This window comes from Phoca vitulina, unplaced genomic scaffold (assembly GCF_004348235.1).
Source record: "Phoca vitulina isolate PV1807 unplaced genomic scaffold, GSC_HSeal_1.0 scaffold16, whole genome shotgun sequence".
Lineage (NCBI taxonomy): Eukaryota > Metazoa > Chordata > Mammalia > Carnivora > Phocidae > Phoca > Phoca vitulina.
The window spans coordinates 18291009-18315419 of record NW_022589719.1 but is presented as its reverse complement, the minus strand read 5'-3'; the positions used below and the strand labels follow the sequence as shown (position 1 = coordinate 18315419).

Here is a 24411-nt window from a genome sequence, read left to right as displayed (position 1 = left end):
ATGAGGGGCACCGGGGTGGCTCAGTCAGTAGAGCACATGACTCTTGATCTCAGGGTTGTGAGTTCAAGCCCCACATTGGGTGTAGGAATTACTTCAGAATAAAATCTTAAAAAAAAAAAAAGTTGCAGTAAGTGTAAATGTTTCACTACAGACCAAAGCCAGACAGCTGATTAAAAAATGCCAAAATGTGCAGCTCCCTGGAGCCTGGAGTCCCTTTTAAGGTTGATTTTGAATGACTTGTCCAGGCAGGGTGTCTTCCAGGAGGAAATGCATCTTGGTCTAGGGTTAGGTCAAGGGCTAGACTCGCAGGACTCCAGTGAACCTTGAGGAGAAATCTCTAAGGGAGAGCCCAGACAGAGGAAGTCACTAGATCCTCTGAAGGGGAGGAAAAGATACCCAGTTTCAGCACTTCTCTGGTAAAGGATATGCCCAAAGCTGTTCTCTTCTGGATTGCCTATTGGTGGTAAGCACCAGCAACCCATGGGGTTTTGAAGTCCCAAGTGGAGATATGATATCAACAAACTGGAACACCAGGAGCTCCCAGTGCCATTTAAATATCTTTTCATCTTCTAGTATGCTGCTTTTGGAGGGGCGCTATTCTAGGATGTGGCTCTAAGTCTTGTAGAATAATGGCATTTTCAGGCTATCTGGAATCTTACGTGATCTAGTCCAATCACCTCATTTTGCAGATCAGGAAACTGAAACGGAGAGAGAGGGGAGTTGCCCAGAGTTACTCAGCTAGTCAGTGACAGACAACAGTGGAACTTGTGGTAAGTTGTGTGGCCAATGGGGCTTCTCTTTGTGAATCTATACATTGGAAGTGAAGGCTAGGTCTGCATGATCTCTCTAAAATTCCTTCGTATTTTAACATTCTACTTACGTGATGTTTAATTTTAGACTTCTGACTTCCAGTGTGATTTCCATTTTGTAATAATCAAGAGGCTTTTATAAAAAGGATGATAAATACATGCCTAAATGACAGTGTTCAAGCATTTTGATGAAGGCTAACATCTAGTTAATAATTTTGCATTATGCTTAGATACTTACCTCTGTATGGCATAGATTTGGATTAAAAATTTTGAAAATGCACCTGGTTTTGAATACGGCTGATAATTTACTGTATTATATCCTAACACTACAAACAACTTCTTAATGAAACTATAGTAAATGTTTCTTTGTTGCTATTACCTTAGGTTGTTTTACTCATTGCTAGAAAGTTCAGGTCAATGAATAAGGTTGCTTGGAAAGTCCTGCTATATAAGATAGAAATGCCCAAGTTGGTTTGGGTTCGTTGCAAACTACATTGCTTATAAGCAAGGATTGGATTTTTTTTTTTTTTCTCATTTCTTCAGCAGGCACAATTTCAACAAACTGACAGCAAATCCATTATGTTATGGCAGCTTTAAAAGCTTTCATTAGGAGTGTGCATGTTTAGTGTCTCTGTATAGGATAAGCTGGGTTATGGGAATGGCAAGGGCAAAAGAATCGAGAGTAAGATCCATCTGGGGTTTCCAGTCCTTGGCTCCACGGACTTTGGCGGGGAGTTGTGGGGATAATAGGAAGAGCAAGAAACTTAATATCCTCTTTTTTGTCTGTTTACCCTAAGCTCATCAGAAACAAGTCTTTCCAAACTCTGTGAGCTACTTTAAATATCCATTTTCCCCTCTTAAATATGTGGATTCAATTCTTTTTTTAAAGTACAGTTTATAACGTATAGAATTCTGAGGGTAGAGAATTCATTGGTTACAGGGGAAGCACCTTTACACCATTGGGCATACAGATACTGAGACATTTATTACCTAGATGACATTTGACAAATTATGCGTAATGGTGTTTACAGAGATATCAGAGAGATGAAATGGAATAATGTATATGAAAGAAATGTGTACAATTGAAAGCATAATAACAGTCTTTGTGTTTTTTTAATACCACATATTAAAGGAAACAGACAGGTGTATAGAAAAGAGTGAGGGGTAGAGAAGGAGAGACTGTGAGAAGCAAATACTTTACTTTTACAATGAAATCATGGCTTAGAACAAAGAGATGACTAGGATGCAAGTGAAATATTGCTGCTAGAATATCAGATGTCCATGCTTAAAATATTAGGTACATTGGAGCCACTTGGGGATATTGTTAAAATGCAAACTCTGATTCATTAGAGCTGGGGTGAGGTCTGAGAGTCTGCATTTCTAAAGAGCTTCCAGGCAATGCTGACGCTGCTGGTCTCCAGCACACGGACTAGCACAGTCCGATGCCATCAGATTAACAGGTGTAACCAAAAGTCAACTAAGTATTTTACTAGGAAAGAAATTAAATTGTTCACATATTTTGGGGGGATTCATATATCAAGGGAATACCATCCAACCTGGTTAATGCCCCTCCTCCTTGCCCCACAATAAAAGAGCTTTCTGCACTTTCTGGTTTTATTATTAAGTGTTGCGAAAGTACTCTGCTATTACTGGTTAGGGTTCCTGGCTGAAAGAGTGTAGCAAGATAGGGGTTTATATATAGAACAATTAGGAGTAAGTAAGATCTAGAGAGCCAATACATTGTGAAAGCAGTTGAGTTCCTTCTCGTTCGTTTACCAGTTCTTATCTAGTAGAGGTCATTGAATTGTGCCATAAGAATTTTGTATATGTGATTGGTTGTCTTAAATCTCCCTCTCTTTTTTTTTTTTTTTGCCTTGGCACATTGCATATTTACATTGTCTCATATCGCTCATTTCCCTAACAAAAGTATGAAAAGGGAGAAAACATGTGACATGTTTCCCTTTTTTATATTTTAAATTCAATTCAACACACGTTTACAGAGTACCGGGTTACACAGTGGTGGGCTAGGTGCTGGGATGGGCATAAGGATCAGGAAAGTAGTCCCAGGTATTCTCCGTTTGCGTTCAGAGGATACAGACATAATAAATGACCAAATACAAAGCAGTTAGAATTTAAAAAAAAATACTAGATCTGAAAAGAATATGATGAAATCTGAAAGGAATAGACAACAGTTCTGCTGGGGAGGGAATTAGGAAGACATTGCAAAGGAAGAAGAATTTGGAACATGGTCATTTGCACGTAGAGGCCAGAAATCAGCTTGAGGCAAAAATCTTTGTCATATCGTAGATTTGTAAATGGAGAGCAAAAGCAGAGACAGAGGTCAGTGTAATTCAACTAACACAGTGCTGAAATTAAAATATCCTTCTTTGGAATTCAGGCTAAAGCCTAAAGTTTATGTGGGATTGTTGGAGGTAAGGGAGGCCAGATTGGGTAGTGTTTTAGCCGCTGTTTCTCTCAAACTGATTTTTTTCCTATTGGGCCTAATTCCCTAGAATCTGCAGGAGAAAAGATCACCTTTTATATAAACACCTCTCCTTGGCAGTTGGAACACAGCACTTTATAAGATACATGAATCAGGGATGGGAGAGAGAGAAATGATTCCAAATTGCCTTAAAAATATACATCCATAACTCATTGACTCATTAGGTGCTTCTTTACAACGCCGACACTCAGATGTGATAAGGATGCTCATTTCTCCAACTTACATGAATTTAAATTTCTTTCCAAATGAATTTTTGCCCTGGTAGTTACTTTGGAGTTTTGGTTGATAATAAAGGGGGGGCCTTTCACATCTCTTTCTTTGATATGCTGGTGCTTAGCCATTAAGAAAAAATTCAACTCTGCAACCCTTTCCTGGATCCTAATTGCCCTGGCTGCTGCCATTGTCTGTAGAATGGGGCTGGAATGTTATCTGGGATCCCTATAGTCAATGCAGTCTGAGAATCCAGTGTAGATAAAGGGAGAGTAACCAAAGAACATTAACCATTATCAAACCCGAGGGCAAGTTTGGGGCCGTAGTCAGGAGGTGAAATAAATTCATAACTCATAGGTAATCAGGAACATATCAGGAAACGGTGTGGACCAGTTTCCACTTGAGGAATTACGATGTGGGGTGCTTGTTCTTACTGGATATTGACTTGTTGGCTGAGAATGGCTTACAGGCACAAGAAAGTATTCGAAAATGCCATTCCATCTTCTTTATTACCCATCCTTGGAAGATATTCTCTTGGGAGCAGAGATGAACATGAAGCTTCTGTTACTATATAAACTTCAGAATCTTTTGCATCCCAGTGAACAAAGTGATGTACCCCCGTGTTGAATTTGTTTTAAATTTATCTGAATTAATTAAAATCTAGGCAGCTGTAGACAACAGTGACTCTACGAGACTCTGATTTTTTCTAAAATTCCATTTAACTGTGGCTGCTCACAGGTCACTGCATCCTTTGTCATTCCTCTGTCAATGCTTATTCGTCGTTAATGGCCATGCTCTCCTGCTCAGGCTCCTACTTTGGTGGTGTGGGATAGCATTTTTTGATTCTTGCAGCATGCTGTCAATTCCAAATTCCCAGTAATAAGCAAACTTCAAGGGCATGTATATTCCATACGGAGAGGTGTATGGGGAATCATCTAGCATTCATTCCCTTTGCTTTTCAGTTTAAACAAACAAACAAGACATCAAAGGGCATGTGGGGGAGGGCTAAGGAGAGGGAGGTGAGATCAAGAGAAAGGGAATGAAGAAATGAAACTAGCATTTAGTATGTGCTAAAATACAGCAAACTCATTGCTAGTTTCTTTGTATACAGTGTGCTTAAGTCTTGCCATGACCTTGCGTTAAGGTCATCATTGGGTCCACTTTATCAGAGGGCAAGTAGAAAGTAAGAGAAATTCTAAATAGAGGTCACAGTCATGCAGACGCTCCCCAGCAGAGCTGAGGTGAGAACCTGGATCTCTCATGCTTTCTAGAACTAAGCTGAAATGGCAGATGTGGTAGCTACAATGAAAGGGTCATTCTTTCTTTGTCATAGAGTAACTTAAACTATGGCACGATATGCCATTTAGATAAAAGACAGAAACCGGGTGAGGAAAAATTACAGATCCAATCCCTTCCAACCGAATTACTCTCTTCATTCATTTTGAAACCCAACATATACGGGCTACTTTATGGTGGTAATAATCTTTTTACATGAGCATGGTCTGTCTGTTCCTTAGTCAGCGATATGCCATCCTGCTGGGTAGTCCCTGAGCTGGCTGGCGGTTGATACATCGTCTGTACACGCTTAATAGGCAGAAATTGATTTTTTAAATAAATCAAGATGAATTTTTTTTTTCCTTTATAAGCAATATCTACACTTAGGTGTTTCTACTAAATGGTGATCTCAGCCCTGCCCACTGATTCTTTTTTTTTTTTTAAGATTTTGTTTATTTATTTGACAGAGACAGCTAGAGAGGGAACACAAGCAGGGGGAGTGGGAGAGGGAGAAGCAGGCTCCCCGCAGTGCAGGGAGCCCGATGCGGGGCTCGATCCCAGGACCCTGGGATCATGACCTGAGCCGAAGGCAGACGCTTAACGACTGAGCCACCCAGGCGCCCCGCCCTGCCCGTTGATTCTTAAAGGAGCTCCATAATAAGTACTTACTAGATACTAGAAACTGTGTTGGGAGCTGTGGTAGTCAGAATTGTCCAAACTCTGCTGTGATGACAGATCAACCCTGAAATCTCAGTGGATTAACACAACCCAAGTTTATTGTTTTCGCATGTGAAGTCTACTGTGGGCCTCATTCTCTGGGGTATCACCCTCAAGTGATATGTGAGGGGGCCGGTCTGCCACCATCTTATGGCTTTGCCTTCTAAACATGTGGCTTCTAGCTTGCTATCGTGGGGAGGAGAGGGCTGGAGCTACCTCAGGGCCTTCCTCTGCCTTCCCCAGGAGTGACACACTTATATTCTATTTATAATCCATTTGTCGGAAGTCACCTGGCCCCACCCAACTATGAGGGTAGAGGTGGTGAAGGAGCTGAGAAGTGGAATTTTCTCTAAGTCTATGAAAGAAAGAATTCAGTTACTTGTGAGTACTGTCGATGTATCACAAGTTCTGGGAGAACAACGGACATTTTTTTTTTTTTTTTAAGATTTATTTATTTATTTTAGAAAGAAAGCCTGCAAGGCAGGGGAAGGAGCAGGGGGAGGGAGAGAATCTCCAGCAGACTCCAAGTTGGCTGGGCTGGATCTCATGACCCTGAGGTCATGACCTGAGCTGTAACCAAGGGTCAGTCACTTAACCGGCTGAGCCGTCCAGGCGCCCCACGAAGAACATTTTTAAAGTTACTGCCTTCTATGAAAGCTATGCAGACATATGAGGAAAACAATAATTCCAGGGGGGTTACTGAGGGCTGTATTATAATTTGGTAGGGCCCAGAGCTCCTTAAGCCAGCACATGCTGTTGTCTTCAGAGCATCCCTTTCTTACCCATCTGAAATAATTGACTTAAGATTTTAAAATTCCTTGTGTTTTGTGTGTTCATGCTGTCTGCTTTGTTTTCTTAAATAGAGGTCAAAATGTGTTTAGAAACTAAGCCTGGGGGCGCCTGGGTGGCTCAGTTGGTTAAGCGACTGCCTTCGGCTCAGGTCATGATCCTGGAGTCCCTGGATCCTGCTTCTCCCTCTGACCCTCCCCCATCTCATGTGCTCTCTCTCTCTCTCTCATTCTCTCTGTCTCAAATAAATAAATAAAATCTTTAAAAAAAAAAAAAGAAACTAAGCCTGGGTCTTAGAACTTCTTTTCTTGAACCCGTGGCCTTGTGACAGAATGAAGGGGATTTTCCCTGCTCACTGTGAGTCGTGAAGGCTAGAGCGAAGCTCCGCACCCTCGTAGCTCTTTCTTTGTTGGGCACTTGTTCTTTCTAGATGTTCCAGCATTTACGATTGGCATGGTTAAATATTGAGACAGTTTTCTGGCATTAACCATACAAATAGCAAAACGGTTGCAGCTGGAGAGATCTAAACCTAAAGGAAAAATAAATGCGAAAAAAAATAATAAGAATATGCAAGTAAGTTCCAGCTTGAGAGCATGAACAGTTTGAGAGCATGAACACGGAGCTGGGTCAAAGATGACATGTGGCTAGAAGTTAGATATTTTCTTTTTGAGTTCGGTACATAGGCTTCTGTTAAAGCTCTTTTACTTAAAAACAACCAGTGAAGAACTGAAAAATTAGTGTCATGTTGATTTGTAAGGAATGGAAGAATAAAAATCGATACCATTTTTTGAAAGGTCTTCTTACAGTGAAAACAATTTTCACTCGTTGTGGCTTATTTGTAACTCTAATACTGTACTGTGTCTTATCCACAGACTTAAGAATTTGAGCTTTCGCTGTCAAATATTTCCTCTCAATAATTCTTGCTGTACTGTGATTTTCAACTTCTATTGACCTTAAGTTATATCCATATAATGGATTTGCTTTCGCATATAGATATGTTATAGCCTGTAAGTAAATATTTTCAATGAATTTGGAGAGGAAGTATGATGGCCTCTGAGATTTTGAGGATAAACTAGAAAGGCAAGCTATGAAAATTACACAAATAATAGTAATGATAATAATATAATGATGAACATTAATTGGGCATTCATTATGATCCAAGTACTGACTAAATGGTTTATAAGGATATGTTCATTTAACCTACATACTTATAAGGGGCTGTTATTAACCTCACTTTAACAAGGGGCTTAAAGAGATGTTAAATAAATTGCCCAGTGTCACATGACCAGAAATTACCTGTTTGACCTCCTAAAAGTTAACCAAAGTTTGTCCCCCTGCAAAGTATTTCAGTGGTTTCTAAATGTTGAAATACAACCAAAGGAAACTTCAGCCTACACTGTGTATTTTAACTTGCACAAAGAAAGTATGTTTTAGCAAAAGTGCTGTAGTCAGAATAAGGTTTGGAAATAGAGATGAAGCAGGTGGAGTACGTTCAGTTTTTATCTAGAAGTGTCCAAGGGAAAAATCTACAGTCTGGGGCAGGGGCTCTCAATCAGAAGCAATTTTGCCTCCCCACCCAGGGAACACTTGGCAAAGTCTGGAGACATTTTTCTCCTCATGACTGGGAGGAAGGGTGCTACATGTGTCTTGTGGGTAGAGGCTAGATCTGTGCTAAACGTCCTCCAGTGCATAGGGCAGCCCCATGTATAATCCACACCAAAATGTCGTTAGTGCCAAGGTCGATCTTGTGTAGAAGAGTCTTCTCGTATTCTATAGGGAAACTTCTGTGATTAAAGGCTCAATCTTTGGAGTCGGTGTACTTGGAGTTCAGTTCTGGCTCTACTGCTTGACTTAGGGAGTTCAAGCTCTCCAAGTCTTGATTTAGTTGCTTATCCACTGGAAATAATCATATATACCTACAAGATTGTTCTAAAGATTAAATGAGAAAATTATAAACTTTGGTCAAACAGTCATTGTATTATTTTTTGAGACCCTCAAAGAATGCTTTTGAGCAGGTGTTATAAAAGAATCATCTCCAGATCAGACAGCTTTGTTTTGAATCTTGTTTCCTCTTCTTATTAACAGTATGACCTTGAATAAGTGCCTTAGAACTCTGTGCCTCATTTCCCTCACCTATAAGATGAGGGTGGTAAGTAGTATGGATCCTCTAGAGTTTCTGTGAGACTTAAATGAGAGTATAAGTGTAAAGTGCTTAGAACAGTGTCTACCACTTAGAAGCAGACAGTTGTTAGCTCTTATTATTCATTCACTTAATATTGTTAGATAAGACATAACATATAAATTAATTTTCTAAGTAACTGAACCTTGAAATACCAGCCTCTCAAATATCTCTCGAAATACCTCTTGAAATACCAACCCTTTGTTTTATTTTAGCAATTAGAATAATGGAAATAGGTCTAAAATTATATTCAAAAATTCTTTGTTATTTAAAAATGAATGCTGAATCCTTTCTTGTGTTTTGTGGTTAACTCAAGGTCTGTATCGTCATACTATCATTTCTTGTATTGGATTATGATACATGAATTTTTTAAAACTATTGAAATATGAGGATTTTCCTTACCTAGGCTGCTGGACTGTTCATTCTTTTGTCTGCTTTTAAAAAATATTGGTTTTGCTTCCTTACTATCAACAAGCAGCTGTCTGACTCTCATACTCTCTACTTGCCTTTTCTAAATATCTGCATCTTGATCAGTTGATCAGTATTTACCAAATATATTATATGCTGTGCTCTCTAAGGTATATTAGTGACCAAGACAAAATAATTCTTTCTTGGAGCTTACTATTTTTCAGAGGTAAACAGTGAAGACATAACCAGTTAAACAATCATTTGGTTCAAATGTGATCTATGTATGACTGAGAAGTCTCAGTTGCTGTGCTTAGAAGCAAAGCCCTCTAGTGTGGGCTAGAAGACAGACCTTCCTATGGAATTGATCATCAAGTATCAGTCTGAAAAGTGAGTTGGCATCAGCAAGGCAAAGAGAAGAAGCATTACAAGCAGATGCAATTGCAAACGTCAAATTCCTGATTTTGGACAGGGCATGACATTAAATAAAAGAATTTTTAAAAGCTCAGTATGACTACAGACTAAAAACAAACAAACAAAATCTAGCTTTATGGTGGCATTGATGAAACTAAAAGGATAGCCAGGGTCTCAATCACACAATCTTCCAAAGCACGTAAAAGTTGGCTCCATGCAATAGACGATGACAGGCCGTTGGAAAGTTTAAGTTTGTTGTGGACATGGTAGATTTTCATGTGAAGGGCTTGGAAGTAGGAAAAGAATGTAGGAAAGGCAGGAAAGGGAGAGACACCAATCTGAAAACTCTTAATGGTAGTCCAGGCCGGATGTGATGAACGCAGTCCAGATTGTGTCTGTAATAGAATTGGTTTCTGACGACTAAGTCCTGAAAACTCTCCTGAGGGAGGAGGGCTGATATTTAGTTTATGGACTTGGAAAGATGTATTTGGCTGTTTTGGCTGTTCACCTTCTACCTTGTTCTTGGCTATATTCCAGAGGATTGCAATTGATGAATAATCCGTTTCCAAAAGAGTGAAAATACAAATGTATAGCAATAACAAAAATGAAATTGTATTTGTGTAATAGTTGAAAACTCTTTATTATTGCATTTAATCAGCAACTTGTCCTAACAAGCGATTTTCACCCACCCTGTTCCTACAAGACTACATTCTAAGTTGATGTACCTTAATTTATGGGCAGTGGGAAATTTCTACCTCACAGTACGCGTAGAGTTTCATTTGTCCTGTCTCACAGAGAAAGTTGAAATTGAGTAGAAGTGTCTTCACTTCTTTTGTTCTTTGCATCATAGGAGAGATATAAAAATGTTGATTTATCAGTTCCTGCTTTTAACCACTAGGGCCTTGATAGAAAATAGAAAACTTTAGATATTTAAATAAGGTGTTTACCTACATCTATGCATGCAAAATATGTGCTGTGTGAAATATGAATTGTGTGGATATTAGATACGTACACATACACAGCTATATTGTGTAGGGCCTAGAATGCCATATGTAAAAAAATCAAACATCCTATTTTGAACATCTAGAAGAGTTGTTCAATGGTCAATATATGTCTGTTTCTAAAATATGAATCTAAAATAGGTATAATAATTGCTTTCTCTTAGGGTGATTGTGAGAATTAAATATGCTTCATTTAGCACCTAACACCTAATAAATATTTAAATATTCATTTATAATTTTAATGTAATTTTATCATCACAAATTGGCTACATGTTTTTTCCTAAATTTGTATATATTGATAATTTGACATAAGATTATATTCACAGATACCAATATATATATACATGCACATATATATATTACATTAGCTATTGATTACAACAAAAATAGTTGTGTAATGATATTCAAAATCACATATAGTCTTACAGCTATCTTTGGTAAAATGAATTTTGTTTAGTTTTGTTTTGTTTTTTGATTATTTCTGTCCTGGGAGATTACCATAAATCAGAAGTTGAATGTTAGCCCTGAAGATAAGGCTTCACATGAGTTGATATTCTGACCCAGTTTCTATATCCTGCTTTCTCTCATTTACTCATTCATTCCTTTATTCATTATTTAAGCAAATATTTACTGGATCTCTACCCTGTGCCAGCCACTATAACCTGTCTTACAGTCTGGTAGGGGAACAAACATGAAAGCAAATTGCTGCAATAAAATGGTGTGAACATCCTGCAATACATCCTTTTAAAGTAAAGAGGCATTCAGCTCTCCTACATGACATATGGTTAGTTATTATGTACATATTCGTCTATCATTAAACTAAATAGAGAAGAATAGAAATTAAATAGAGGAAACTTAAAAGAGCATTTCTTTCTAAGTACCTGTTTTTTATTCATTCTCTTGTCTTCATCTACCACCCACCTGCTGAAGACATCCAGTGATTATCAGTAATTGCTATCACTTTCTCTTACCCCAGAATCCTATTTCCATCTGACTTTTGGCAATCTGTAGGTAGATGTTCCAAAGATATCTCAAATTCATTCTACTTAAAACAAATTCATGATGTTCGTTCCACTCACAAAAATTTTTCCCCTCCTATACATCTAACCCCTGTTAAATGTATCATGTACAGAGTCAGCCCAACTGAGGTTCCAGGGGACCCCATCAATGTTCAGTGCCTGCCCATAGCCCACAGCCAATTGGTTATCAGATGCTCCTCATCCCCTGCCAGTTTTCTTCCTCCCCCTTCTAGATAAACACATGCACACATACCTTATGCCCCAAATTAGTAGGATAAGAAAGCAATTTTCAAGTTGCTAGGCAGCAACAGTTGAGAAAAATTAAGTCGGTTGCTTGGTTATTAAGTGTTACCACTGTGTTGTCTCTTTTACTGTGAGTAGAGAATGTTTCTCTTTAATTTGGAATAATAACTTTAAAATCTGTTGATCTATGAACTTCAAAAACATCATCATACACATGTCCGCATTGATACACTTGCTGAATTTCTCTTTCCTTCCCATCACTGATATTTTATGCTTCCAAGGGCAGTTCCAGCTATGAATCCCAGAGTCCTTTTCCAATGCCGGCTGCTCAGGATCTGAATGGGAGATTCCTACTGCAGTTCATGTTTTTGGAGGAGTATGTTAACTGCTGATACTCGTCACTGAAAAGAAATGATTGACATCACAATAATGAAAGATATCATCAGTTGGCCCTGATCCTATTTTGAGTGTTCTTGAAATTTCATTCTGGTTCATACTCTTATAGAGTGACATAAATTCATAAGTTTAAGTGTAAAACTATCTGGAACATATTAGGTCCAAAGTAAGTGGTGCATCCTATTCTCTCTTGTAGGGTGTCTTTAAAAAATCAGTAAGCATCAAGTTCCCTAAACCATATCAGTGAGATCATATGAAACACTGCATCAAAAGCTAATGATGTAATGTATGCTGATTAACATAACATAATAAAATTTTAAAAAAAATAAAAATAAAAATAAACAGATAAAAAAAAAGTTCCCTAAACCACCCTAACCCTAGGAAAATGTTAAGTTCTTAAGGAAAATACATTGGAAGAAGAAATATGACAGTTTCTTTTTCCTTTTCCTTCTTTCATTTTTTTAAAGATTTATTTATTTATTTGTTTAGAAGGAGAGGGATGGGGCAGAGAGAGAGAGGGGGAAAGAGAGAATCTCAAGCAGACTCCATGCCCAGCGGGGAGCCTGATGCGGGGCTTGATCTCACAGCCCTGAGATCATGACCTGAACCAAAATCAAAAGTTGCATGCTTATAGGACTGACCCACCCAGGCGCCCTTAAAAGATTTTATTGTTAAGTAATCTCTACACCCAGCATGAGACTCAAACTCCCAACCCCGAGACCAAGAGTTGCATGCTCTACTGACTGGGCCAGCACCGCCTCTACTTTATTTTTTAAGTGTTCTTCAGCAGTTTTATATCCTGGCAAACATGTGGGATGGGGTTAATATTAACTATGGGTTAAAATGAAAAGTTTAAATGTCTTTACAATGTGGAGTTTTAAATGGGATAGTGTAACAGATAGAGAGGAAAAGGCTGCTTGGAGAGGAGGAACAGATAGAGAAGACAATTATTCCTTGAAGAGGTAGAAGAGAAGATTAAAATTTGCTTTGAATAGTTCTTAAGTAAATGGAGTATTACTTTCTGAGCTCCCAAGGGGTGATTTTTCTTTCTTTCTTTTTTTTTTTTTTTTGAAGAATTGAAACTTCTGATGTGTCTTAATGGTTCACATCTTTTTTTGGCCCGTGCATCCTGATCTAGCACGATAGCCGAGCATGGCTAGCAAACAGTGGTGTCATTGCTATATGCATACTTATTGGTTCTCTGCTAAAATGAGCTTTGCTGAGCAAATAGATTTTGTGCAGCCACCCTAAATGGATCATTTCCCAGAATGCCAAGGGAGACACTAACAACGGGTCTTAACTTCATCCTTCATCAATACGTTATCATATTTACAATACAGGATAAGGGAAAACCAGACCAAGGGAAAAGCTGGTGATTCACTAACATAAACCTCTCAAGTGCAGACAAGAGTCATACATTTGAAAGGATGATTTGTGAGCATCGTCACACAAGCAATCTTTGTTAGCAGCTGCTTATAATTCATGGTGGGGCGCTTTAGGAAAATATTGCTGCTCGTCGTTGTGTTGCGGTTCTTCGGCTGTCTGCATGTAGGATTATGTGTATAGCGCAGCTTTCAGCACGGACATAGAGAGAAAGTTTATCACCTGTTCTCTCCCCTCCCCGAGAGGGATTTTGTTTCACTTTGAAGGAAGACTCACATAAAAAGCCTGCAAGTCGTATGCGTGTTGTAATTTCCTTAGAATGAAGTCCAAACTATGGTCCATCCTGCTTTGCAAATTGGTCTGGAAGCCACACAAACATGGGCAAATATGGAGATCAAAATTCAACTAGATTTTGCCCCATGGGAATAATTCAATGCTTCACACTCACAGGTTGCTCAGCAAATATCATAGCCTTCCTGACATTATTTAGTGGAAATGGGCTAATGGGGCTTTATGTAGCAGAGATGATTGGAGATGAATAAAGGGACAAGCTGTGAGGAGATGTGAGTTAATGGAAAGAGAAAGAGCTTTTGGCTGAGGACTCTGGGTCGGAAGGACCTGGGTTTTTGTGTGTGTGTGTGTGTGTGTTTTAAGATTTATTTATTTATTATTTGAGAGAGAAAGAGTGTGTGTGCTGGGGTGGGGGGGGCGGTGAGGAGGCAGAGGGGAGAGAATCTCCAGCAGATTCCCCACTGAATGGGGAGCCTAATGCGGGGCTCGATCTCAGGACCCCAAGATCATGACCTGAGCCCAAACCAAGAATTGGACACTTAACCAACTGAGCCACCCAGGTGCTCCACAGACCTGGGTTTTTAGTCTCCCTCCTCTTCTTACTACACGCCTTCTCTCAGCCTCACTTCGCTCTTTTGCAAAACACACTGGTCAATCTCTCATGCACACTGCTAACTGGATAATATGGGTAACATACGACTCACCATGCCCTTTACCTTGCAGGCAGCAAGTCTACCCTGAGTGGTAGCTCTTTGTAGCATATCTTAATTTTTTTAATTAAAATTCACGTTCTGTATCAGGTTTCTTATTTTTGAAGTAACCGTGCTTAGGCATCTATAATATTTTGTGGTACTTTGTTTTTCTTGTCCTAGTATTCTTATACTCTGTTCTTCTTTTTTTAGCACCCATTGTTTCTATAGTTTGTAACCCACTGCTCTCAACAAGAAATCACTGACTCAGAATGCAGGGGAATGATCCTGCATTCAAAGGAGAAGTTGCAAACCCTCTATCAATCCGTGACTTTACACGTCCCACCTCCCACCTCTCCTTCCAGAAGACAAACAAACCTGTCCTTCAGCTCTATGACCTTTTGTACCAGATGCATACATAAATATTTGGGCAGGGGGTGGGGGTGGGGGATAATGTCAGTAGTAAATTCATTGACTTAATTCTAACAAAGAAGCTGTGTTTGGGAGGGGGGAGATAGAATAAAGATGGAGGGAGGCTCAAAATTGTCATCATCATAATCATCTTCAAAGGAGCATCGCCTCCTTACATAGATTGAGAAAGAGAGATATAGGGTCACTTTTACAGGGTCTGATAAGGCATTGGAAGGAGGGAGAGGAGGAAATATTGATTTAACATGTAAATTATTCTCAAATTTTTTAAAGATTTATTTATTTGAGAGGGAGAGAGCACAAGTGAGGGGAGGGAGAGAGACAAGCAGACTCCACACATGGGGCTCATCTCACAACACTGAGATCAACACCTGAGCTGAAATCAAGAGTCAGTCATTTTATCGACTGAGCTTTTAACCCAGGCACCCCTAAATTATTTTCAACTTTAAAACCGACTTCATCTGCCAGAGATTGCCACCACAAAAATTATACACCCCTCCATTCCAGCTTCCCCACTCGGTTCATTTGCACATTGTGCCCTCTGCCTAGCTTCTTTTTCAGAGAGGACATTCTATATGAGTTGCTAGGTTCTCAGTGCACTTGTTCCCAAGTTAATATCATGTTACTGGAACCATATGGCTGATGACAGAGAATAACAGCCTTTGAGGTCTCACCTTCAGGATGGGGCTAGGGGCTGTGTGAGACTTAATGAATGAATGATGTAAGATCCTCCAGAATCCTGAGATAAAAGATGGTTTGTAAAATCAGGGAACTGCTGTTTCTCTAGTTCTAAACAAATACCTGCTGAGCTAACAGGTATTTAAATAATTAGATGCAAAATGTGCAGCATGGTGTGTGTGTGTGTGTGTGTGTGTGTGTGTGTGTGTGTGTGTAGGAAATAAACTACACTGTAATCCTGGGAGGGAACGTAGGCTGTCCCCTTATGTTACATCTTTAAAAACCGAGTCTCAGAAATGAATTTGCTTATTAGGGCCAGATACCAAACTAGAAACCAGATTTCTTAGACCCACTGTTTTGTGCAACATACAAGACTGCCTCATTATAGGTGCTCTATGTAGAATTTATGGAATCTGACCAAGAACAAAGGAAAAATGCTTTGTGACTGGTCTTAAACCATTTTTAAGCATAAGCAGGATTATTACTGTTATATGAAAGATCGTAAATGACTTTTCATCCCATTGGGCATAGGAGAATATATAGGATCAGAGCCAATTCTGTGCTAGGGAAAATTACTGGCAACAATCCATGTCATTTACCAAGGCAACAACCACCTTCCATATCGAGTGGAGTTTAATGTATCACTGTGGTGGAGTGGAGGCATTGTTGAAAATTGCTCATAGGAAGTACATAGAACTTTTTTTTTTGTATAGCAGGCCAAAAGAAAGACTCAAGAGTGAATTTATTGGCCTAATATTGATCTAGCTTAAAATTGTTGCTGATAGGGTAGGAGGAGTCTGAGTGATAATGGAATAAGCTCTGGGCTTGAGATGAAATACCCAAACCAACATTCCCCTTACTAACTGTGATTTCTTTTTCTTTTTCTTTTTTTTTTTTTTAAAGATTTTATTTATTTATTTGACAGAGAGAAACACAGCGAGAGAGGGAACACAAGCAGGGGGAATAGGAGAGGAAGAAGCAGGCTCCCCGCTGAGCAGGGAGCCCGATGCGGGGCTTGATCCCAGGACCCTGGGATCAAGACCTGAGTTAAAGGCAGACACTTAACGACTGAACCACCCAGGCGCCCCCTAACTGTGATTTCTGACAAGTCACTGAACTTCTCTGCGTCTCAACTCTGGAAAAATCAAACTAATAATTTCTAGATTGTATAGCTTAGGGAGAATTATATAATATAATTTGAGTAAAGTTGCACTGCGTAGTGCTTATAACATATTTTGAATCTAAATCTAGAGAAACGTGTCCAGAGGCATTAGGAAGCGTGTTCAGGGTTTGTTATGTAGAAGGCAACCCTCCAGAGACCAACGGTGGAGGAGGAAGTGTTTATATAACCAGTTAGGATGTCTGTATTCTCCACTAGTTACATAGCTTCCCTGAGGTATCACACTTGTAGATCTTACCACCCATTGCCTTACATATGGGTGCATAGCAGCTCTTGGAAAGGGTGAAACAAATAAACAAGCAAAAAATAGAAACTATTGTGTTGGAAGCTTCACTTTTATAGGGCAGTTCCACCTTCCTCGTAGTTTACCTTGTTGCATGTTTTATGTGTTTAATTTCATGTTGGTACCAGAGTCAGCTTAATCACTTAATCCTAGTTTCAAGGAAGCTGTACTTATCTCTATCTTTTGCTTTTTTAACCCCCAGTGGAATTCAGACTAATCCATGACAAAGGTTTTAGATATTCAAATAGCTCATGTTTTTTTGTTTTTGTTTTTGGTTTTTGGTTTTTTTCCTCTAAGAATAATGGAATTTGGCCTTTGTTTCAGGTAGCTTCAAGTGAGTAATTCATGTTTTTATACAGGCAGCTTATGGGGATTCATTTCCACGATGCCTTTTATTGGTCTCTTCATATTTTACAATGACTTTAAGTCCTAGTCAATAATAGTGTCCTATACAACAGATTCTTATGGGTTATTGTGGTAATACCATTTTATTTTAAGAGAATGGGATTGACCTCATCTATCTGACATTGTTTGGGTGGGTTTCTGCCTGACGGCAGATGATAGAAGATAAACAAAATAACCTCCGGGGATATTTCAATTTTACAAAGCTATGGAAGCAGAATCAGTAAAATTAAAGGAATGGATGTCATGAATCTTATTGTGTTATTGATGATTTCCATTCAAAATGAGTTATTAATTCATTCATTTAGTGCCTATTTTGTGTTACATTGTTCTTAGATGATGGAGAGACAAAATGAGTTTTAAAATACGTTCTCTATATAAAGTAGCTCCAAGTCTTTTGGGGCACAGGACCTGAAGAGGGGAAATGTATTATAGTGTGGTAGATACAATGCAAATACTAACTGTTCTGTTAAGTTCTCCTAACTGAATTGGGGTTGCAGTAGTTTCGGGAATTATCTTCCAAAGAGTTGATGCTTGAGCTAAGGCTTAAAGGAGTAGAAATTAGCCAGGAGAAGAAGATTGAAGGAAGAGTAACTAAGTTCTTAGCTTCTGTCCCATGCCATTTTTATCTGTCCCTCCAGTACTGGTGGATGATAAAACCTGATACCTTCAGGTGGCCCTTTAAGTAACAACTTAGAGAACATAACAAAAAACAGACTGCTGTTAGAATTTCAAGAAGAGGTAGCAAAAGAAGGACTACTTGCCAGTGGGGGATGAGGAAGGTGTCTTGGGATCAAAATGAAGCATTTTACATGCTTTGTAGTAAATATGTGTAATCCCAACAACAAATCTGTAGGTCTAATTTATTATTATTTCAAGTTTAGTGATGAATCAATAAATAAAGACTTAATAGGAAACAGTAGGTCATTTTCTCATATACATACAGATAGTGAAGAGTTGAGCTAAGAATCTGGTTTACTTGAGTCTAAAGATTATGATCTTTGGGCTATGTTTCCTTGTCTTTATAAATTGTGTTTGTTTTGTTACATTTATTTTGGGCACCACAAGTCTTGAAAAGCATTAAGTTGGAGAAAGCTGAAAAAGCCAGGCAAACAGTGAAAGAACTGGAGTAGAGGCATATAAGATAGATTAAAGGTTCTTCAATAAAGCACAAGTTATGGGGAGGGGATTTATACATACATGTTGAAAGATGCTAAATGGAATTGGAATTATATATAACCTAGATCAACATTATATAATAAGGATTTTAATGAATGTGGAGGCTATGAGTATTTGACAGCCTCTATAGAATAAAAAGCTATTGGATTTTGAAAGTCATCTCATGGGAAATATTGGAAGCTGAATCACTTGAGGAATGTAAAGCTAAATTGGATGAAACATATCTCTAATCTCCAAAATGATCTCTCTGTGTAAAATGCAAGCACAAACACACATACGTTCAAACTTTTAATTTTTATAAACTGCATGTCTCCATGTATTTAAGTAGCGGTTGTAATCTAAGCAAGTACAAAAGTTAGAAGAGAAAACCTTTTCAAAAATCAATTTCTGGGCAGAAACTAAAGCATTCTAGGATAAGTTTTAGAAATTGAAGACTCCTTACAGTTGGATGGAAAACATGCAGTCATTTAAAAATAATTAGTTTTGCAAAGGGATACATGAATGGAAGGTCCTGGAAAGGAGGCAAAGAATTAATTTCCCAAAAGGCTCTGCAGATAAAATTGTGGTTGGCACATTTCATTCTGCAGATACACCTCTTATTGGTATCTTGTCTGTTCTCTTGGGTGACATTTTGAAATAGTGCATGCTCAAATGATTGTCCAATAATGCAAATGAGAAAGGCACCTTTCAGGCATTGCACTCTGGACAGACACTCTGGTAAGTTCCTTCTTAAGGAGGTCTAAAAAGAAATAGAATTAGTTACCCAGAGCTCTATTAAGTGGGAGGTCTTATATCTAATCCCCCTGGATTCTTCTTCTTTAACAATGGACGAGAAGATCATGATACTGAAAAGAGCCATCCAACTGGCCTGATATTTTCTGTTTGTTTGCCCTGAGTCCTGGGATCACAGTAGCACTCACATTCTCTTTATGCTTACTTAAGTGCTAGTGCCCTTTCTCCTATTTTTCTTTAAAGATTGTTCAATGTATTTCATTTCTTGCACCCTACACCAATCCAGGACTCAGCTGCTCCTCTAATGACATGATAAAATATGATGCTGTTTTTCTCATTTTAACTGGTACCAACTGGACTCAATGAAATGTGTCATGATATCCCTGTTGCAAACATGATAAAGGATGGACTCATCATCCTGCCACTCAAAGTATTTTATAATATGCAAACAGTCTATATGTCTAACCTTTTCTTATATCTTCTTTTCTGTATTTCTTAACCTTTTCCTACATATGCCTTTGCTCCAGACTGGTGACTACTCACTGTTCCTGAACCTTGTCTCATTCTTGGCCACTTTCTAACGTTTGCTCAAAGTATTCCCTCTGCCTTTACACCATCTCTCTTGCTCCTTGTGCTCTCTCTGTTCTATTTACATTATCTACCTGTTGAAACTGTGCTATCACCTTCTAAATAGAACAGACCTTGATCTTCCCTACTAATGAGGTCCATCCCTCCTTAGAGCCTGCACAGCACTTGCCTGGCCTCTTCCCTGTGGACTCCTACTAATCCACTATTAAGAACTCATTGTGTTATCTGAAGTTTTTGTCACAGGGATTTTAACATGGAAGGTAACAGATAAATATTTATTGAATGTATAGGAAATCTTTCTTTGAAATTCATTGCTTTATTCAAGTGAAAACTGAATTCAGAAGCAATCTAAATGCCCAGAGGTAGGGGAAATGAATAAATGTGTTTTAACACATCCATATATAGACTGTGCTGTAATCATTAAAATTAGGTTTTCATGGAAGTTTTTGTTGTTGTTGTTATTTTTTTTAAATTCTGATATAGTTAACCTATAGTGTTATATTAGTTTCAGGTGTACAATATAGTGATTCGACAGTTCTATACATTACTCAGTGCTCATCGTGGTAAGTGTACTCTTAATCTCCATCACCTATTTCACCCCCCACTCCACCTCCCCTCTGGTAACCATCAGTTTGTTCTCTACAGTTAAGAGTCTGTTGTTTGGTTTGTCTCTCTGTTCATTTGTTTTGTTTCTTAAATTCCACATATAAGTGAAGTCATATAGTATTTGTCTTTCTCTGACTGACTTATTTATACCCTCTAGATCTAACCATGTTGTTGCAAATGGCAAGATTTCATTCTTTTTTATGGCTGAGTAATATTCCATTAGTTTTACAAAGAAGTTTTAATGCCATGGGAAAATGATTATAATATACGGTAAATACTTGGGGCACCTGGGTGGCTCAGCTGGTTAAGCGTCTGCCTTCAGCTCAAGTCACGATCCCAGGGATCGAGTCCCGTGTCGGGCTCCCTGCTCAGTGGGGAGTCTATTTCTCCCTCTCTCTCGCTCACTCGCACTCTCTCTCTCTTTCTTTCAAATAAATAAATAAAAAACCTTAAAAAATATATACAGTAAATACTGGACATCCACAGGAATTCTTGCTGTTCTCTTCAGAAGTGCCTCAATTTTTAATAATAGTATAATAATAATAGCCAAACCTTCCTAATTATTTACAATGCACCAGGTCATCTTGAATTGTCCTGTATCTTATTTGATCCATCACTTGCATATTACTTGGCTTCCTGTGTATCTGTTTTATTAACTATATAACAGATAATAACAGTTCTGAGGATCAAAAAAGACACCAAGATACAGTATTTAACTTAGCACAGCACCAGAAACATAGAAAGTACTCCCCAAAAGTAGCTATTTGTTTTTTTTTTTTTTTTAAAGATTTTATTTATTTATTTGACAGAGAGAGACACAGCGAGAGAGGGAACACAAGCAGGGGGAGTGGGAGAGGGAGAAGCAGGCTTCCCACGGAACAGGGAGCCCGATGTGGGGCTCGATCCCAGGACCCTGGGATCATGACCTGAGCCAAAGACAGACGCTTAATGACTGAGCCACCCAGGCACACCAATAATAGGGATTTTTAATGCGTATCAGATGATCCTGTACAGTATTGACAATGATGAATTAAAATTTCCAGAGTACTTTGTGTTCTCTGCAAGGTCACCCAGAGAAGGTAGTGATCACTCACATTTAGGCTTTCATTCTAATGAGTATAATTAGGAATAAAAATGATTTCTACAAGGCAATGCATATCTAAGCTATAAAATCAAATAGATTGACTGATGGCCTCCATCCACCAGTAATCTATATGTATCTACCATGATGTGGGCATGAAAAGCCCACTGCAATGAAATGCTCGACTCCTAAAACTTGTATGACGGTTAACAATTTTTGACAGGCTTAGGAGTTGACAGACTTTTCTGCCATAATTCTTGACACATTTCAGTGATTTTCACTCCAGCGCAGAAGACAAGTGATTACAATAAAACCATAGATTTAAAAGATTTACCATTCAGAGATATTTGGACAATTATAAGCAACATATAAAGTAGCCCTAGCGAAATCCTGCTGAGGGTAATTTGCCTGCTGTTGAAATTCCCTTGAAGGAGGAATGATGTAACTGTTCTCTTATTTCTGACTTTTTTAAGGGAAAAAATGAATGGTTCTGTTTTAATCCATTTATTCATTCAGCAGATATTTATTGAATATCAGCTATGGACAATGGATTATCCTTTTTTTTTTTTTAAAGATTTTATTTATTTGAGCGAGAGAGAGAGCACATGAGGTGGGGGAGGGTCAGAGGGAGAAGCAGACTCCCTGCTGAGCAGGGAGCCCGATGCGGGATTCGATCCCGGGACTCCAGGATCATGACCCGAGCCAAAGGCAGTCGCTTAACCAACTGAGCCACCCAGGCGCCTGACAATGGACTATTCTAGGTACTGGCAATAAATCAGTGGGAAAAAAAAAAAAAACAGAAAAAACTCCTGGCCTTTTGGAACTTACAATTTAGGGTGTACATAGGTGGGTTGGTAGAGGGGAGGATGAAATTAAACAAATTATATAAAGTGTACACATGTCTAGAACAGCTCTGTCCCATAGACATTTCTTCAATGACAGTAATGTTCAATAGGTGTGCTTTCCAATATGGTAACCACTGACACATGTGGCTATTGAATACTTGAAATAAGCCTAGTATGACTGAAGGGGTGAAATTTAAATTTTAACTCATTATGACTAATTTAAATTTAAATTTAAATAGTCACATGGGGATAGTGGCTACCATATTGGCAAGCAAACATCCAGACAGGTAAGAGTTCAGAGCACATATGAGAAGGGAGGCAGAGTGTAGAGAAGTGGCTGCAATTTTAATTAGAGTGGTCAGAAAAGGCATCTTGAGGAGATATGTGGGGGAATATCAACAGAGGTAAAAGAGCAGGCCATGTAGATATTTAGAGGAAAATTGTTCCAAGCAGAGGGACTAGGAAGTACAGAGGGCTTGAGTTGGGTGCCACCTGGCTTGGAAGAGGAATGGCATAAAGGACAGTGTGGATGCAACAGAGTGAGGGTGTGAACCAAAGGTAGGAGGTGAGACCTAAAAGGCTATGGTCATGGTGGGGAATCAGGAACCCCACCTGAGGTTCAATTAATTCATATATACACACATACATACAAATCTATATGAGAAGTAATTTATATACATTAATTAACATATAATTTTAATGTATTAACTATTAACATATATTAATATTAATAAGACTATATACATAAATTATTAGTCTCTAGGTTTAAGATTCAAAAACCATAAGAGCCTCTTCATTCCGCTAAAAACCCCTTGTTGACCTGACGATCAGCAAGAATATTTTATCAGGCTGTATTTTTATAGTAGATTCCAGAATTTTAGATATTCTGTGATTCTCTAAGTAGCTCCTGGACTTGCATTTCCCCCACCATACCGAGTAACATTTGTGACTGCAACCATCTTGAAGCTTCTCCTTGCTGCAGCAAATTTGTTTTCTTGGGACTGAGTTATCTTTAAAATTCAAATGTAGCATGTTATGGAAAAAATATGCCAATTTTTATAAGCGGGCAATTTTGTAAAATTAATGAGAATTCAGGTCATGGTGCAGAAGGAGATCTGAATGCAAAACATTTTTAGAATAAAGAGCATTAGTCACGTAAAACTGTACAGGGTGTTAAGGAAATTGCACGTATTCACATTTATCGTGAATTTTATCTCGCTGAAATAACCTATCACATTTTAAACCTTCTCGACACATATTGACACTTAGCTGCCATATAATAGACTTTTATCTTGGATTTTGACTTTACCTATGACTTCATTTTCAAAAGGAACCTGATTTCTTTGTTGAGGATAGTTATAATACCCTCTTTCCAAAGTTGATTTTTAATCAAGAAGATGTATACCCAGGTCCATATTTTTCTTCAATTATTATTATATGCTATCTTCTTCATTTACTTTCTTATTTAGTTAGCTAGCTAGTTATGTAATTAGCGAATAGTCTTTAGTAAAAGGCGAAAGATTTATGCGATCTGAAGAGAAACCAGAGTATAGCGAATAGTCTTTATATAAAGAGAAATGGGAAACGATGAGAAAAGGCATTAACATTATTTGAGTGCCTACTGTGCACCAAAAAAAAAAAAAAAAAAAAGTAATGCTGTCTGTTATTTTTGAGTGACACAATAAATTTGAGTGGAAAAAACAATGAAAAATGGCTTTTATTATTACTGCCTTTTACATATATACTATGCACTATACATGCATTATTCCATTTAATTTGTATACCAGACTAGCAAGGTAGCTAGTGATGCTTTTGTTTAAAGACAGGAAATAAAGGAGATACAAAATTCTGCTTAAACACAGGCATTCTTTGTACATGGTAGAACAATGTACACTCAACACAGAGCCTTTTGGACGATAAAGCCTATGTTCCTTCCATCACATTCTCTCACTCCACTTATAATTTAATAGTATCTGAATTATAATATTGTAACATCCTGGCTTTGCTATTTACTGGCTATAGTTATTCTTTCTTATTAAAGTTACTCTTGCTGGGCTTTCATTTCCTTATCTATAAGATGGGATA

At 38.3% G+C, this 24411-nt stretch overlaps 1 protein-coding gene across 13 annotated transcripts in view; it reads left to right on the top strand.

Moving 5' to 3' along the window:
• LRRC4C (leucine rich repeat containing 4C) overlaps positions 1-24411 on the top strand; it is a 1196081-nt gene that overhangs the window by 1080718 nt on the left and 90952 nt on the right. For 10 of the 13 annotated variants that reach the window (XM_032413925.1, XM_032413926.1, XM_032413921.1 and 7 more), the window contains one exon: positions 690-770. The exons of the other annotated variants lie outside the window; for them this stretch is intronic. The gene's annotated coding sequence lies outside the window, so the exon portion shown is untranslated. The remainder of the gene's footprint in view (positions 1-689; positions 771-24411) is intronic. 13 annotated transcript variants of the gene reach the window in all.